Source organism: Talpa europaea (assembly GCF_964194135.1).
Source record: "Talpa europaea genome assembly, chromosome: 1".
Taxonomy (NCBI): Eukaryota; Metazoa; Chordata; class Mammalia; order Eulipotyphla; family Talpidae; genus Talpa; species Talpa europaea.
Window position 1 is genome coordinate 3,141,862 of NC_140073.1, and position 14,149 is coordinate 3,156,010.

A 14,149-nucleotide genomic window follows, 5' to 3' on the forward strand; every position below is an offset into this window, starting at 1 on the left:
TCCAGAACAATTCTTAGACTTTACATTCCGAGGTTTAAAAATGAGCTTAAGTGAAATCATATACCAAAAGGAATATGAAATTGTTGCCTTTTCTAATTATTTTCCTCCTAGAATAGGAAAGAAGATAATTTTTGAGGGCCTAATCATTAGGAAATAGTCTTTAAAAATGACTTGCATGCACACAATAAAAATACCACCCTCTAAAAATGGAAACAATAATGAACTCAGAAATATTGCTCCTCTCTCAAGTCAACCAATTTCTTTACTTTATTTTCATTAGCCAATGAATATCCACTGAGATTCAAATACTCCCTGAACACATCTGTTTACTGCCTGATTGGTTTCCATAGCAACAGACACCCAGAACATGGAAACAAAGATAATGCCCAGCATTTTTGCCACCTTCGTAACTGATGCAACTGTAAGTCATTAGTATGATATATGGTGCAAGTCATCAAGTCATGCCATTTCAGTTCCTAGAAGGTAAAAATTAGTAGATGTTCGGCAAGAACAATTTATAGAAAAAGTAAAAGCCCCTAGAAGTTTATTATACATCTAAAGGGGAAATAAGAGTGACTTTCTGCCAGTACTATGAGCCTTAAAGGACGGCTTGTTCTAAAAAATGCTCACTTTATAGACATTTGCTCACTAAATGATATATGTGTCTCGCATGCCACTTCTCCCAAGTCTTCAGGTGAGTTCAGGCTGAGAGCGAGCAGTCACTTGAGGCCGAAAGCTATTCTATACATACACCTATGTCCAGTCTTGCTACACTTCTCTCATCACGACGCTTTCCTCCCTGACCCTTTCCTCCCTGACTCTTGGCGGTGGAGTTATGATTAATGTTTTGATTCACAAAGGTCAACCTCTTAACCAATGTACGACCTGTTTTTCAAACTATCAAACGAGATTTAGAAGAGTCCGATTTCATGTCAAGGAGTAGAAGCCCTAGAAGGAATTGGCAAAAGATCAAAAGCTGGTATTCCAGACTCTCAGCCCCAAACACACACACTCCTCCCTCCCGTCGTCCACGGCCACGATGATGTTAGGACTCTGGCAAGAGCTCTTTCCTTCTCGGCTTTCAGCCACTCAACTGTGCCAACAAAAGTTAAAGCAATGAAAAGTATATTTTCGTTTATGAATATGCTAAACTTGAACCTTGAATAAGAGCACTAAATGCTGACCCACAGCATTAAATAGCAAAAGGAATACTTAATAAATAAAGCAGTTATAGGGTCTTCCTGGTGGCGCAGGGGTTAAAGACACAGCACTATCAAGCGATCTCCAGCCACTTCAGCATGAGTTCTATGCCGGGCCAGGCAGGTGACCTACATGACGCAGAAGACCTTACCCGTCTTGCCTGCTGCTCCCCTCAGCAGTGGATTTCAGTCGATCCGCCTGTTCTGCTCCCCACTCTCTGGTAGATCCCTCACCCCAGCACCTCTGACCTACACCCCAGTTCTTGTATGCATAAATAAATAAAGCTTTAAGAGTAAATAAAAAAATAAAGCAGTTATACTCAAGCTACCATAGAAACCTAACGCAAGTTAATGATCATGTCTGTGCTAAATTTCTCCAGGCTTACACATATCACATCTAAAATATTACAAATCACTTTCAACCAAGTTAAGACTTAAAAAATTCTCCTTCAGATATCACCCTATTTGTTTTATATATGTATGTGTGTGTGTGTGTGTGTGTGTGTGTGTGTGGGTGGGTGTGTTTGTTTATTTTGGGGGGGGGACAAAGCCAGTTGAAACTTTATTTTGGAAAAAACACTCCAGAAATGACGTTTAATTGGGGGCTTGAGCAAGAGGCGGGTAGGTGAGGCTGGGAGGGTCTGCAATGGCCATTCACTTGGGCAATACAGCAGTTGACTTGGACACTTGACTCCCACCACAGACAGAAATTCCTACCACCGCAGAGGAGCTGACACGGGTGAAGGAGCTGGAGCCCCGCTGAAGTCAAAGCTGGACTGGATGAAGCTGCTGTGGAGACCAGGGCTTGTGAGATCTCCAGAGGCCTAGCTCAGCCCATTTGAGCAGCCAGGTGTTGGTATGGGTACTTAGGTTCTGCATCCCACTTGCAGTTCTCTTTGCCCTCCAGCTTGCAGTATTCATGGCAGCTGCTGTGCCATGCCCTGCTTGGCCCCAGCATGGAGCTGGCATTCTTTTCTTTTTTTAAAAAAAAGATTTATTAAAAAAGATTTATATAAGAACTGGGATGAAGTCAGAAGTGCAGGGGTTGAGAGGATGCACCAGAGACAGAGTGGGGAACAGAACAGGCAGACTGACCAAAATATACTGCTGAGGGGAGCAGCGGGTGAGTCAGGAGAGGTCTGCGCCATGTGGGTGACTCCTGGCTGGGGATTAAACTCGTGCTGCAGTGGCTGTGGATAGCTTCACAGGTTGTCTTAACCCCTCGTGCCTCCAGGGAGGCCCCTTGGAGTTGGCATTCTTAATGGCCAGCTTCCCCCACTGCTCAGCCATCAGTGATGGCAGCCTCCAGGGAAGCTCTCTGGCCTTTGAGGCCTTCAATCTCAGTGTGGCGTCTGCTAATGCTCTGGTTCATCTCCGTCGTCTGTCCTTGTGTGACAGAGGTCATCCCCATGCTTCCCAGACAGTGCAGGCAGCTCCTCGTACTTAATCTGGTACGTGGTCTCGGCCTCAACCCTGCTACAGTGGGTCATCTCCTCATACTGGGCCTTGACTTCAGCAATGATGCTGTCCAGGTCCAGGGATTAATGACTGTCCGTGGTCAGGACCATGGATGTGTCTTGAGATTTGAACCTGCAGTTCACAACTGCCTGATCTCCTTGGTCATCTCTCTCCCAGGCAGAACTCCAGCTCTACCTTGCTCATGTAAGATCCATGCATGTCCTTCTTGACGAGGGCACATTCGTTCTCTGCATGTTTGCTGATCTCATGATCACACTTACTCTTGAAGTCCTCTACCAGCCCCTACGTGTTGCCAAGCCCCACCTCCAGCATCTTCTTCTCCTGGCTCAGTGTATCCAGCTGCGGCTGAAGGTTGTTGAGGCAGTTCTCAAACATGTTATCTGTGTAGCTCTGAGCTGTCCTCTGCTGTGGCAGGAGGCTCCATCTGGTCTCCAGAATCTATTTCTGCTGCTCTAGGGTCCACACTTATCAACGAATGAGGCAAACTTGTTGAGGATCTTGATCTGCTCCTTCTTCTGGGACATTAGGTTCCACCACCTGTGGGCTCTGGTTCACCGTGACAGTTGTGTTGTCCCCCATACCTTGCCGAAGCCCCCAATCAGACTCATGTTGGTACCCAGGCCACCCTGGAGGAAGGCCAAGTGAGTGCCAGGTACACTCAAGTTAAGAGTGGCTGCTGAAGACCCAGGGGCCAAAGCTGGACGTCTTGTAGGACTTCTGGGTCACTCGACAGACATGGTGGAGGCTGAAACGGGAGTGAGTAGGCCGAAACAGACAGAAATTCAAGAAGGGGCAGAGAAGCTACTTCTCGATGGGGGACCTATTTGTTATGATTTGTTATCTATTATGTTTAGCAAAATATATAACGAGGTCAAAGGAATTGGAGTCAGACTGAATGGCAAAATTTCATGGATGGAATTAGGGGGTTGGGGGAGTTTTGCTTACACAAAATACAGCAGATGATGAGAGACAAATATAGATGACTTCACTAATGTGGAATATAAAGGAACAAAAAAGTAACAGACAAAATCAAACTAAAACCTTTGAAATTTGATTGTAGCTCTGAGATTACCAGAAAGGGAGGGTTTAGAGTGGGGTAATGGCAGTTCAATGGACTATGGTGGAGGATTATTGGTGCTCTGATGGTGGGTGTGATGTGATTACATTTGAAGAGGTGTGAACCTGTATCCCTAAAACATACATCATTGCAAACCAATGTTACTTAGATTAAAAAATTCATAATACGGGCCTCCCTGGTGGCGCAAGCGGTTAAGCACTACACTATGAAGCAGTCCGCAGCCTCTGCAGCATGAGTTCAATCCCCAGCAGGCCAGAGAGAAACCCACATGGCGCGTCAGACCTCTCCTGTCTCGCCCGCTGCTCCCCTCTGCAGTGCATTTCAGTTGGTCTGTCTGTTCTGTTCCCTACACTGTCTCTGGTGGATCCTCTCACCCCCCGCATCTCTGGCCTGTACCCCAGCTCTTGTATGCATAAATAAATAAATCTTTTTTAAAAATTCATAATACACTTGAAAAATAAAACAGAAGCCACTTCACATAACTATATGAGGATTCAATGAAATAAAAGACAAAGTAGCCAGCACAGGCTCAAAAAATATTAGCAATTTTGTGTGTGTGTGTGTATAGAATAACTGGGGTGTAGACCAGAGGTGTGGGTGGTGAGAAGATTCACCAGAGACAGAGTGGGGAGCAGAACCTGTTGATCTACTGAACTACACTGCTGAGGGGAGCAGTGGGCAAGACAGGAGAGGTTTGCTCTTCCCTGGCTTGGGGTTGAACTCAGGCCGTAGTGGTGATAGTGCTGAGACTCAACCCCTAGGCCATGAGGGAAGCCTAGCAATTGTGGTTTTGAACATGAATCAACATTGGACTGGGAAACCAACTATCTTTCCCCCAAAAAAATGGCTTGTGTGGCTGGAGACAAGTCATACTTCATATGACTTTTCTCAAATACCATTAAACATCAGACAAGATGGCATCTATTAAGTTTTCCATGTCTATCCCTTTCAGGAGCTCATTTACAATTTCACCATTTTTAGATCTCTGCACACCAAATGTCTGAAATATTATGATAGCCCAGGGATGAAATACAATGATAGCCAACAACTGTGTCCTCTTTACTTCCACACTGCCAACAATTTAATATGACGTGGTCATTTCTGGAAGGTGCTATTTGGGAGAAGCACCTGATCTAAGAGGTTGAGTTGGTTATAGCATTGATTTCTGAGTAAAGGAAGCTCAAAGGAATAGTCACATGTGAACAGGGGCAGTATAGAGCCAGAAGACAGAGTAGTAATGTGTTTATACAAGAACCAGATTCCAGACATCAAGACTGCCACTAGAGCAGAAGGTTGAAGACAAAGAAGTGACCAAGAGAAGTGCAAGATTTGGAAGGCAGGTCAATTTCTGAATCAAAAACAAATCCACACATGCTTCCCTGTGTTGCTCTACATCTCAGAAGGTGCTACAGTTGAATTATTAAATATATTTTCAAAGAGAAAGAATTGTACTACTTTGAATTACTGGGGGCATCTATTGATCTCATTCTCTTGTATTGTTGAGCTGTAATGAGAGAAAACCCAGTAAAAAGTATGAAAACTAAGTCTGAATTTCAGATGGCCAAGAGAAAGGGGCTTCACCGAAGAAATGGACATGATTTGATTTTCTATGGATACGTGTCTACATATGGGCATGCATAGTCATTCTTCACACTGCTTCTTAGAAAGCTGGTTCAGTAGCGAAAGAAAGAACCTCAGATCAATTACCTAAAAAGTTCCTTTCCCATCGCCTCTGCGGAGGCATTCTAAGCCTGTATGTCCCAGGCCGCTGCACTAAGACTTACATGTCTTGAGCACTTGCTACAGGTTGAGTACTGTCCAAGACACAACAGAAAGAGGAGAGAGCTGCTATTTTCAAGAACCTCACCACGATTCAGAAAACAAAACCTACTTAAGTAAGAAAAGTCTAGAAGTATAGGCAAGATCAGAATGAGAACAAGATCTTGAAATTTAAACAATTTAGTTTCACACAGGTTGTGTTGCCAAGAAATGTGGCAGTTAAATATCAATGTGGCTACATGTTACTATACCTTCTATCACAATAATAGCTAACTTCTTTCCTATGAGCTAAGCATTTCCAAGTCCATTTTTCTAGTTCACTGAACCCTCACAACAACCTTGTGAAGTTAAATGTCAATTTTAGTTAGTAAGAATCAAAAAGCTTGGGTAGCCTAAACCAGGATGACTAAAATAACCAAAATGCAAGGCAAGAGAGGTTAAGCTCTGTCAGTCACAAAAAAATGGGTCCTCTTTACTTCCCTCTAAATAGAGCTCTTGCTCTTAATCACAGGGTTTACTTTCCAAATGAAGGGCCTGCCTTCACAGCAAACTGGTCAACAATCACTTTGCTGTCGGCATTACAATCATTGTTCTCATGCAGAATCTACAGGATTTCTTGGGTCAAAACGGCAGTATTCCAAACAAAGGGTCAAGTGGTGGATCGCTCTCAGGATCCTGGCGAAGGAACAAATGGCAGTGGAAGGCAGAGCCTGTTGTCACCCACAGATAAAACTCCCTATAGCCCAGAACCACCCAGGACACCAGGGATCGCAACAATGGTCTCCCTGAGAATCTATAAAGACAGCAGGTAGAGAATCTATAGAAACAGCAGGTGAAATGCAACATCACTGCCTTTTTCTTTTTACTAGAATTAAACTATAGGATTTTATTTCAGAAAGTTTCTCCCCTAAATAATCTAAATATACCAAGAGGAACCTTGATGAAAATTATCAGAGAAAAGGCAATGAGACTGGGCTGAGTGTGTTAACATACTTAAAAAACAGATTTATAATTTTAACCATTTTTTGGAAAGATTTATTTTTATGTGTACAAGAGCTGGGGGTACAGGCCAGAGGTGTGGGGTATGAGAGGATTCACCAGAGACAGAGCGGGGAACAGAACAGGCAGACTGACTGAAACACACTGCTGAGGGGAGCAGCGGGCGAGTCAGGAGAGGTCTGCTGCACCATGTGGGTTGCTCCCTGGCTGGGGATTGAACTCGTGCTGCAGAAGTTGCGGTTAGCTTCATAGGTTGCATCTTAACCCCTTGCGCCACCAGGGAGGCCCAATTGTAACCATTTTTAAGTGTACAGTTCAATAGCCATCTCCAGAACTTTTACGTTTTCCCACACCGAAAAGCTCCACATTCAATGCTTTCATCAACTTACTCTCAGCTATGAGCCCCCTCTCCAAAGATGGATCCATTCCCACTACTGTCTTCAAACTTGGAGGGGAAAAAGGGAATTTTGTGAGAACAGAAATCTTTTCCTTTACTGCTATCTCTCCAAAACCTAACACATACCTGGCAAACAGTTTCAAATACTCACTACATAGCTAAATTACTACTCCACAGATTATTTAATAATTTCAATGGGTAAATACATTGTTATATCGAAGACATGCTGCTGGTGGCTCCCCCAGCCAATCCTAACCATCACCACCAGGGGGACAACCTAGTACTATGTAGCTCCTGACCTGATACAATGCAAAGCGCTCCACCAACCAAGAAGCATTCCTGGCCATGTGTTTAACATGAATCTCATTCTCTAGACCCAAGTCTCAGTTTATGAAGAAAACAGTTTAAGAAAACAAACTGTAATATGCACTGGGAAAACAGAAACATCCAGAACACAGGATATATTTTAAAAGACAAGGCTACTCACACAAGTATATTTTACTCAATTGATGTTTGACAAAGAAGCAAAGGCAATCCAATGTGGAAAGGACAATCTTTCAACAATTGGTGCTAAACCACTAGACATTCATAAATAAATAAATAAATCCTTCTGCCCAATTTAACTCAAAATAGATCACAGACCTCAATGGAAAACCCAAACTATAAAATTTCTAAAATTTAATAGGAGAAAACCTAGGTGTCACCTCAGGTTTAGCAATGAGTTTTTAGATACAATACCAAAAACACAATTCATGGGAAAAAATTAAGATGTTGGGCTTCATTAAAATTAAAAACTCCTGCTCTGGGAAAGCCACTACTTAAGAGAATGAAAAGATAAGCCACATGTTTGGAATTCGTAAAACATTTATCTTATAATAAACCAGTATTCAAAATATACAATGAACTCTTACCTCAAAAACTTCTCTGAAACCCTTTACCAGAAAAGATACACAGATGACAAAGAAGCATATGAAAAGAAATTCAACAATATGGGGCCTCCCTGGTGGCACAAGGAGGTTAAGACACAACCTATGAAGCTATTCCACAGCCACTGCAGCACGAGTTCCATCCCCCACCAGGAAGCCACTCACATGGCGCAGACCTTACCTGACTCCCCACTGCTCCCCTCAGCAGTGTATTTCAGTCAGTCTGCCTGTTCTTTCCCCCACTCTCTCTGGTGAGTCCTCTCACCCCCCCCCATCTCTGGCCAGTACCCCAGTTCCTGTATGCATAAATAAATAAATCTTATTAAAAAAAAAAAAATTCAGGGCCGCCCTGGTGGCACAGCAGTTAAGCGCTGGGCTGCGAAGCTGCCCGCAGCCTCTGCAGCTCCGGTTCCATCCCAGTTCAAACAGTTTTACTGATAATTGCCCAAACTTGGAAGCAACCAAGATGATATTCAGTAGGTGGATGAATAAACTGAGGCACATATAGACAATGAATTACTGTTTAGCACTAAAAAGAAGTGAATTGCCAAGCCATGAAAAGGCATAGAGGAAACTTAGATGCTTATCAGTAAGTAGAAGAAGCCAGTTAGTTTTATTTTTTTTATATAAACAAATATATTTTATTTTATTTTTTAATAATAAATTTTATTTTTATATTCCCCATACAATTGCAACCCCCCCATTTTGACCCCAATCCCTCTCCTTCCCGCCACCCACCCCCCCAAAAGTGTCTCTGGTTCATAGATTTTTGTTGATTTTGATTTTCACTTTCTTATAGTTATTCATTTTCCTGGTCCCTTATTTAAGTTTTCTAGATTCCTGCTATGAGTGAGACCATCCGGTATTTTTCTTTTTCTTTCTGGCTTATTTCACTGAGCATGATCCCTTCCAGCGCCATCCATGTTGCTGCAAATGGCATGTGTTTATCTTTTTTGAATGCTGAGTAATATTCCATGGTGCATATGGACCACATCTTCTTGATCCAGTCACCTATTTTTGGGCATTTGGGTTGATTCCAAAGCTTAGCTACTGTAAACAGTGCTGCTATAAACATAGGGGTGCAGGTGTTCTTTGGAATTGATGTTTCTGTGTCCTTTGGGTAAATACCTAGGAGTGGAATTGCTGGGTCCTATGGAAGCTCTATGTTTAGTAGGTCCAGAAATCTCCACACAGCTCTCCATAGTGGTTGGACCAGTTTGCACTCCCACCAACAGTGCAGGAGAGTTCCTTCTTCTCCACACCCTCACCAACATTTGTTGTTGCTAGTTTTTTTAATATGTGCCATTCTCACTGGTGTAAGATGGTATCTCATGGTAGTTTTGATTTGCATTTCCCTGATTACAAGTGATGTTGAACATTTTTTCATATGACTGTTGGCCATTCGCATTTCTTCTTCAGAAGTTTCTTTTTAGCTCTTCTGCCCATTTTTTTTTTTTTTTAAAAGTCAACAAGGCATGTTTTATTTATTTGTTTGTTTGTTTGTTTGTTTTTGTTTGTACATGCACTGGGTACAGTCAGAAGTGTGGGAGGGTGAGAGAATTCACCAGAGCCAGAGCGGGGAGCAGAGCAGGCAGAAGGACCGAAATACACTGCTGAGGGGAGCAGCGGGCGGCAGGAGAGGTCTGCGCGCCATGTGGGACCCTCCTCCTGTGGCCAGGGAGCAGCCGGGGATCGAACCGGCGCCGCAGAGGCCGCAGGCAGCTTCCCAACCCAGCGCTCAACCACTGCGCCACCGGGGAGGCCCTCTTCTGCCCATTTTTGACAGGATTATTTTCTTTGTTGTTGTTGAGTCTCATCAGCTCTTTGCAGATTTTTGTGATCCGTCCTTTATCATTAGTGTTGTGTACAAAAATGTTCTCCCAGTTGGTGGGGTTTCTCTTTGTTTTGGTTATTGTCTCTTTTGCTGTACAGAAGCTCTTTAATTTGATGGAGTCCCAGCTGTTTATCTTTGCCTTCACTATCACTGCTTTGGGTGATGTGTCTGTAAAGATGTCTTTGAGGTGCATATCCCGTAGTGTTTCGCCTATATTTCCTTCTATGTATTTTATGGTTTCAGGTTTTATGTCTAGTTCTTTAATCCATTCTGAGTTGGTTTTTGTGTATGGTGTGAGGTAGTAGTCAAGCTTCATTCTTTTGCATGTAGCGACCCAGTTTTCCCAGCACCATTTATTGAACAAACTGAAGCCAGTTAGTTTTAATAACTGGTTTTTACATTTTTTTAATGGTTACTTACATAGATAAAGCCATGTTAACTCATTTATGTTATCTATAACTGCTTTTTTCCTACACCATGCTACAGTGGTAGAGTTGAGTAGCTGTAACAGAGTTCCTATGTCCCACAACACTTTTATGAAACACGCTATATAAATCACATTCTGGAAAAGACAAGACTATAAAGCTATAAAGGGGTGTGTAGCTGCCAGGAGCGGGGTGGGGGGCATTCGGGGCAGGGGGAGACAAGAGGAGCATGGAAGATTTTGAGGTCAGCGCATCCATTCTGTATAGTGATATATGTCATTACACACGGTCAAAACCCAACAGTGATAGGGCCTCCCCTGGTGGCGCAGTGGTTGAGCGCTGGGCTGCGAAGCTGCCCGCAGCCTCGGCAGCGCCAGTTCGAACCCCGGCTGCTGGCAAGAGTCCCACATGGCGCGCAGATCCTGCTGCACACACTGCTCCCCTCAGCAGTGTTTATTGTCAGTCTGCCTGTTCTGTCCCCCGCTCTGGCTCTGGTGAATTCTCTCATCCTCCCGCGCTTCTGACTCTACCCAGTACTTGCATAAATAAATAAATATTAAAAAAAAAAAAAACCCAACAGTGATAACACCAAGAGTGAGTCCTAATGTAAACTATGGGCTTTGGGTAGTAAGTTTGGTGCCAATGTAGGTTCACCAATTCTAACAAATGTACAACACTTATGCAAGATGTAAATAGGGGAACTGGGTAACAGAAAAGGGTATGTGGGGAACTCACTATACTTTCTGCTCCATTTTGTATACATTTAAAACTGCTTTAAGGGCCTCCCCGGTGGCGCAGCGGTTGAGCGCTGCGTTGCGAAGCTGCCCGCGGCCTCTGCAGCGCCGGTTCGATCCCCGGCTGCTCCCCGGCCACCAGAGGAGGGTCCCACATGGTGCGCAGACCTCTCCTGCCGCCCGCTGCTCCCCTCAGCAGTGTACTTCGGTCCTTCTGCCTGTTCTGCTCCCCGGTCTGGCTCTGGTGAATTCTCTCACCCTCCCGCCCTTCTGACTGTACCCAGTGCTTGTATAAATAAATAAATCTTTAAAAAAAAAAAAATTCCTTTAAGATTCTTAAAAAAAATAAAACTGCTTTAAAATTAAAGGTCTTGGGCCTCCCTGGTGGCGCAGGGGTTAAAGACACAGCACCATGAAGCTATCACTTCAGTAGGCGGATGAAGTGTGAAGCTATCACACAGCACCATGCAGCCACTGCAGCACAATCCCTGGGGCTAACCCACATGGGGCAGCAGACCTCTCCCACCTCCCCGCTGCTCCCCGCAGCAGTGTATTTCAGTAGAACTGCCTGTTCGGTTCCTCACTCTGTCTCTGGTGAATCCTCTCACCCCCTGCACCTCTGGCTTACACCCTAGTTCTTGTATACATAAATAAATCTTTTTTTAAAATACAATTAAAAGTCTTTAAAGAAAAAAAAAGTCTTTAAAGAAGTAAATATCATAAAAAGAGGGACTCTTCAGAGTCAGCAAATTTTTTTACTGGTGAGGGAGTGTTTCATAAAAGCATTGTGGGACATAGGAACTCTGTTACAGCTACTCAACTCTACCACTGTAGCATGGTGTAGAAAAAAAGCAGTCATAGACAACACAAATGCGTTAGCATGGCTTTATCTGTGTAAGTAACCATTAAAAAACGTCAAAACCAGTTATTAAAACAAATGTTCACAGCAACACAACTCAAAATAACCAAATGGTGGGGCCTCCCCAGTGGCGTTAACGGGTTGAGTGCAGCACTGTGAAGCTGTCTGCAGCCTCTGTGGCGCAGGTTCGATTTCCAGCCGGCCAGGGAGATGCCCACATGGCGCAGCAGACCTCTCCCGTTGCATCTGCTGCTCCCCTCAGCAGTGCTTTCAGTCCGTCTGCCTGTTCTGCTCCCCACTCTGTCTCTGGTGAATCCTCTCAACCTCCCGCGCTTCTGTCTTGTATCCCAGCTCTTGTATAAATAAATTAAAAAAAAAATAACCAAATGGTAGAAGGAACCTAAATGTCCAGTAACAGGTGATTGGAAAACAAAATGTGGTCTATCTAACCTATACAATGGAATGTTAGTCGCAAAAAGAATGAAATGCTGATGTATGCCACAATGTGAATGAACTGGGAAAGTATGCCAAGCAGAAAAGCCAGATACAAAAGGTCAAATAGATGATTCCTCTGTGTGAAAAATCCAGAATAGGTGAACCCTCACAGATAGAAAGTCAACAACCAGTGCTTATCAGGAGACTGCTTCATGGGTACAGGACTTCTTTTGGGGATGCCTAAAATTTTAAATATCTTGAAACTAGATGGTTACACATCAAACTGAATATATGCAATATCAATAAATTATATACCTTAATATGGTTATATGAATTCTTAAAATTTTAATGTTTAACTTTACTTGAATTTTGTTGTCATTTTTGCTCTTCCATATGTGCACATGTTCCACTCACCCTCCACCTAATCACCACGCCGATACGCCCCACTTCTGGCTCTCTCCCCTCCTCCTTCTCCCCCTCCCTGTGGTTACCATTCAATTCTTCCACTAAGTCCAAGACTATTATGTGAATTTTACATCCATTTTAAAAAACAGTGTATAAAAAAAAATTATTCTTATCTGGTGGGCTGTACTAAAAACAAGCAGCTACCGAAATTTGGCACATGGATTGTAATATGCCAACCTCTAATCTAGATTCAGAGACTAAAAGGTCAAAACTGATCAATGCCCTTGCTGTTAGGAGAGACATGCTAATATATTTAGGGTAAGATGTCATGATGTACAAATTAGTTTCAAATAATTTAGCCCCTTTATGTGTGTGTGTTTAAGTAAAGAAATGTGGCCATTGTTTTAAAACAACTGGGGGGCCTCCCCTGGTGGCGCAGCGGTTGAGCACTGGGTTGCGAGGCTGCCCGCAGCCTCTGCAGTGCCAGTTCGATCCATGGCCACCGGCAAGGGTCCCATGAAAAAAAAAAAACTGGGGCCTCCAGGTGAAGGTGATACTCATTATACTACTTTTTCAATTGTTCTTTATTTGAACTTTTTCAGAATAAAAGTTTTGGAGAAAAAATACATTTCATGAATACAGAAAACTGGTTCTAGATAGCTAAATACAAAGTTTGACAACATATTAAACCTCATGTTCTGCATTTCTTAGAAGTAAGGGGTTCTAAGAACTGGATTGGGGAAGATACCTGGAGATTCCAGGATCTTTTTCTGGGACAGGCATATTAATCAGGTAGGAAGAATGGCAGGACCTGTTGCTATGGACATGGGTGTGAGGAACAACATAAGCACTATAAAAGAAATTCCTAAGATAACATGGATACTTGCATGCATGTGAGCATACACCTCATACCACATGCCCCAGTATATGCAATATAGTATCTTTGCCAAAAGGTTTAACTTGAATCTAATCACCTAAAATTCCATTATCTAAAATGTCCCTTTCTCATGTTTTAGTCTCAGTTTAGTTATTGTAAGAGGTCTCTGGGAAGACCCCTAACAACCCCTACAGGAAATGCAGTGGTAGAATAAGTATGGCTTTGGAGCCAGACATACCTAAGACTGAATCCTGGATCTGAAGCCATGAGCTTCATTTTCCTTATCTAGAGAAGGAGTCTGTGTAAAATACTACCAATTTCAGGGGCCTTCCTGGTGGCGCAAGGGATTAAGTCTCAGCACTATGAAGCTATCCGCAGCCAGTGCAGCACAAGTTAGATCCCCCACCAGGGAGCTGACCCACTTGGAGCAGCAGACCTCTCCTGTCTTCACATGCTGCTCCCCTCAGCAGTGCATTTCAGTCAATTCGCCTGTTCTGCTCCCCACTCTGTCTCAGTGAATCCTCTCACTCCCCCCTACCCCCTGCACCTCTGGTCTATACCCCAGCTCTTATATGCATAAATAAATAAATCTTTAAAAAATAATAATAACAACACTATAATCTACAATACTGCCTGGCGTGTTAGAGCTTTTCAGTAATGTGGTTGCCCTGTCTTATGTATTTTTTCTTCTACAAAGTGTCATGGCTAACAAAAGACTTTTAT

The 14,149-nt window shown here is 43.3% G+C and overlaps 1 protein-coding gene and 1 pseudogene across 2 annotated transcripts in view; both read right to left on the reverse strand.

The window, feature by feature from the left end:
• Positions 1–14,149, reverse strand: part of KDM2A (lysine demethylase 2A) — a gene marked incomplete at both ends in the record, with an annotated part of 93,313 nt that overhangs the window by 53,824 nt on the left and 25,340 nt on the right. The window lies entirely within an intron of this gene.
• LOC311170069 (keratin, type II cytoskeletal 8-like) lies at positions 1,913–3,202 on the reverse strand (annotated as a pseudogene). Its single transcript has 3 exons — positions 2,853–3,202; positions 2,419–2,740; positions 1,913–1,988 (listed from the first exon to the last, which is right to left on the reverse strand). The product of its transcript is annotated as a keratin, type II cytoskeletal 8-like (transcript).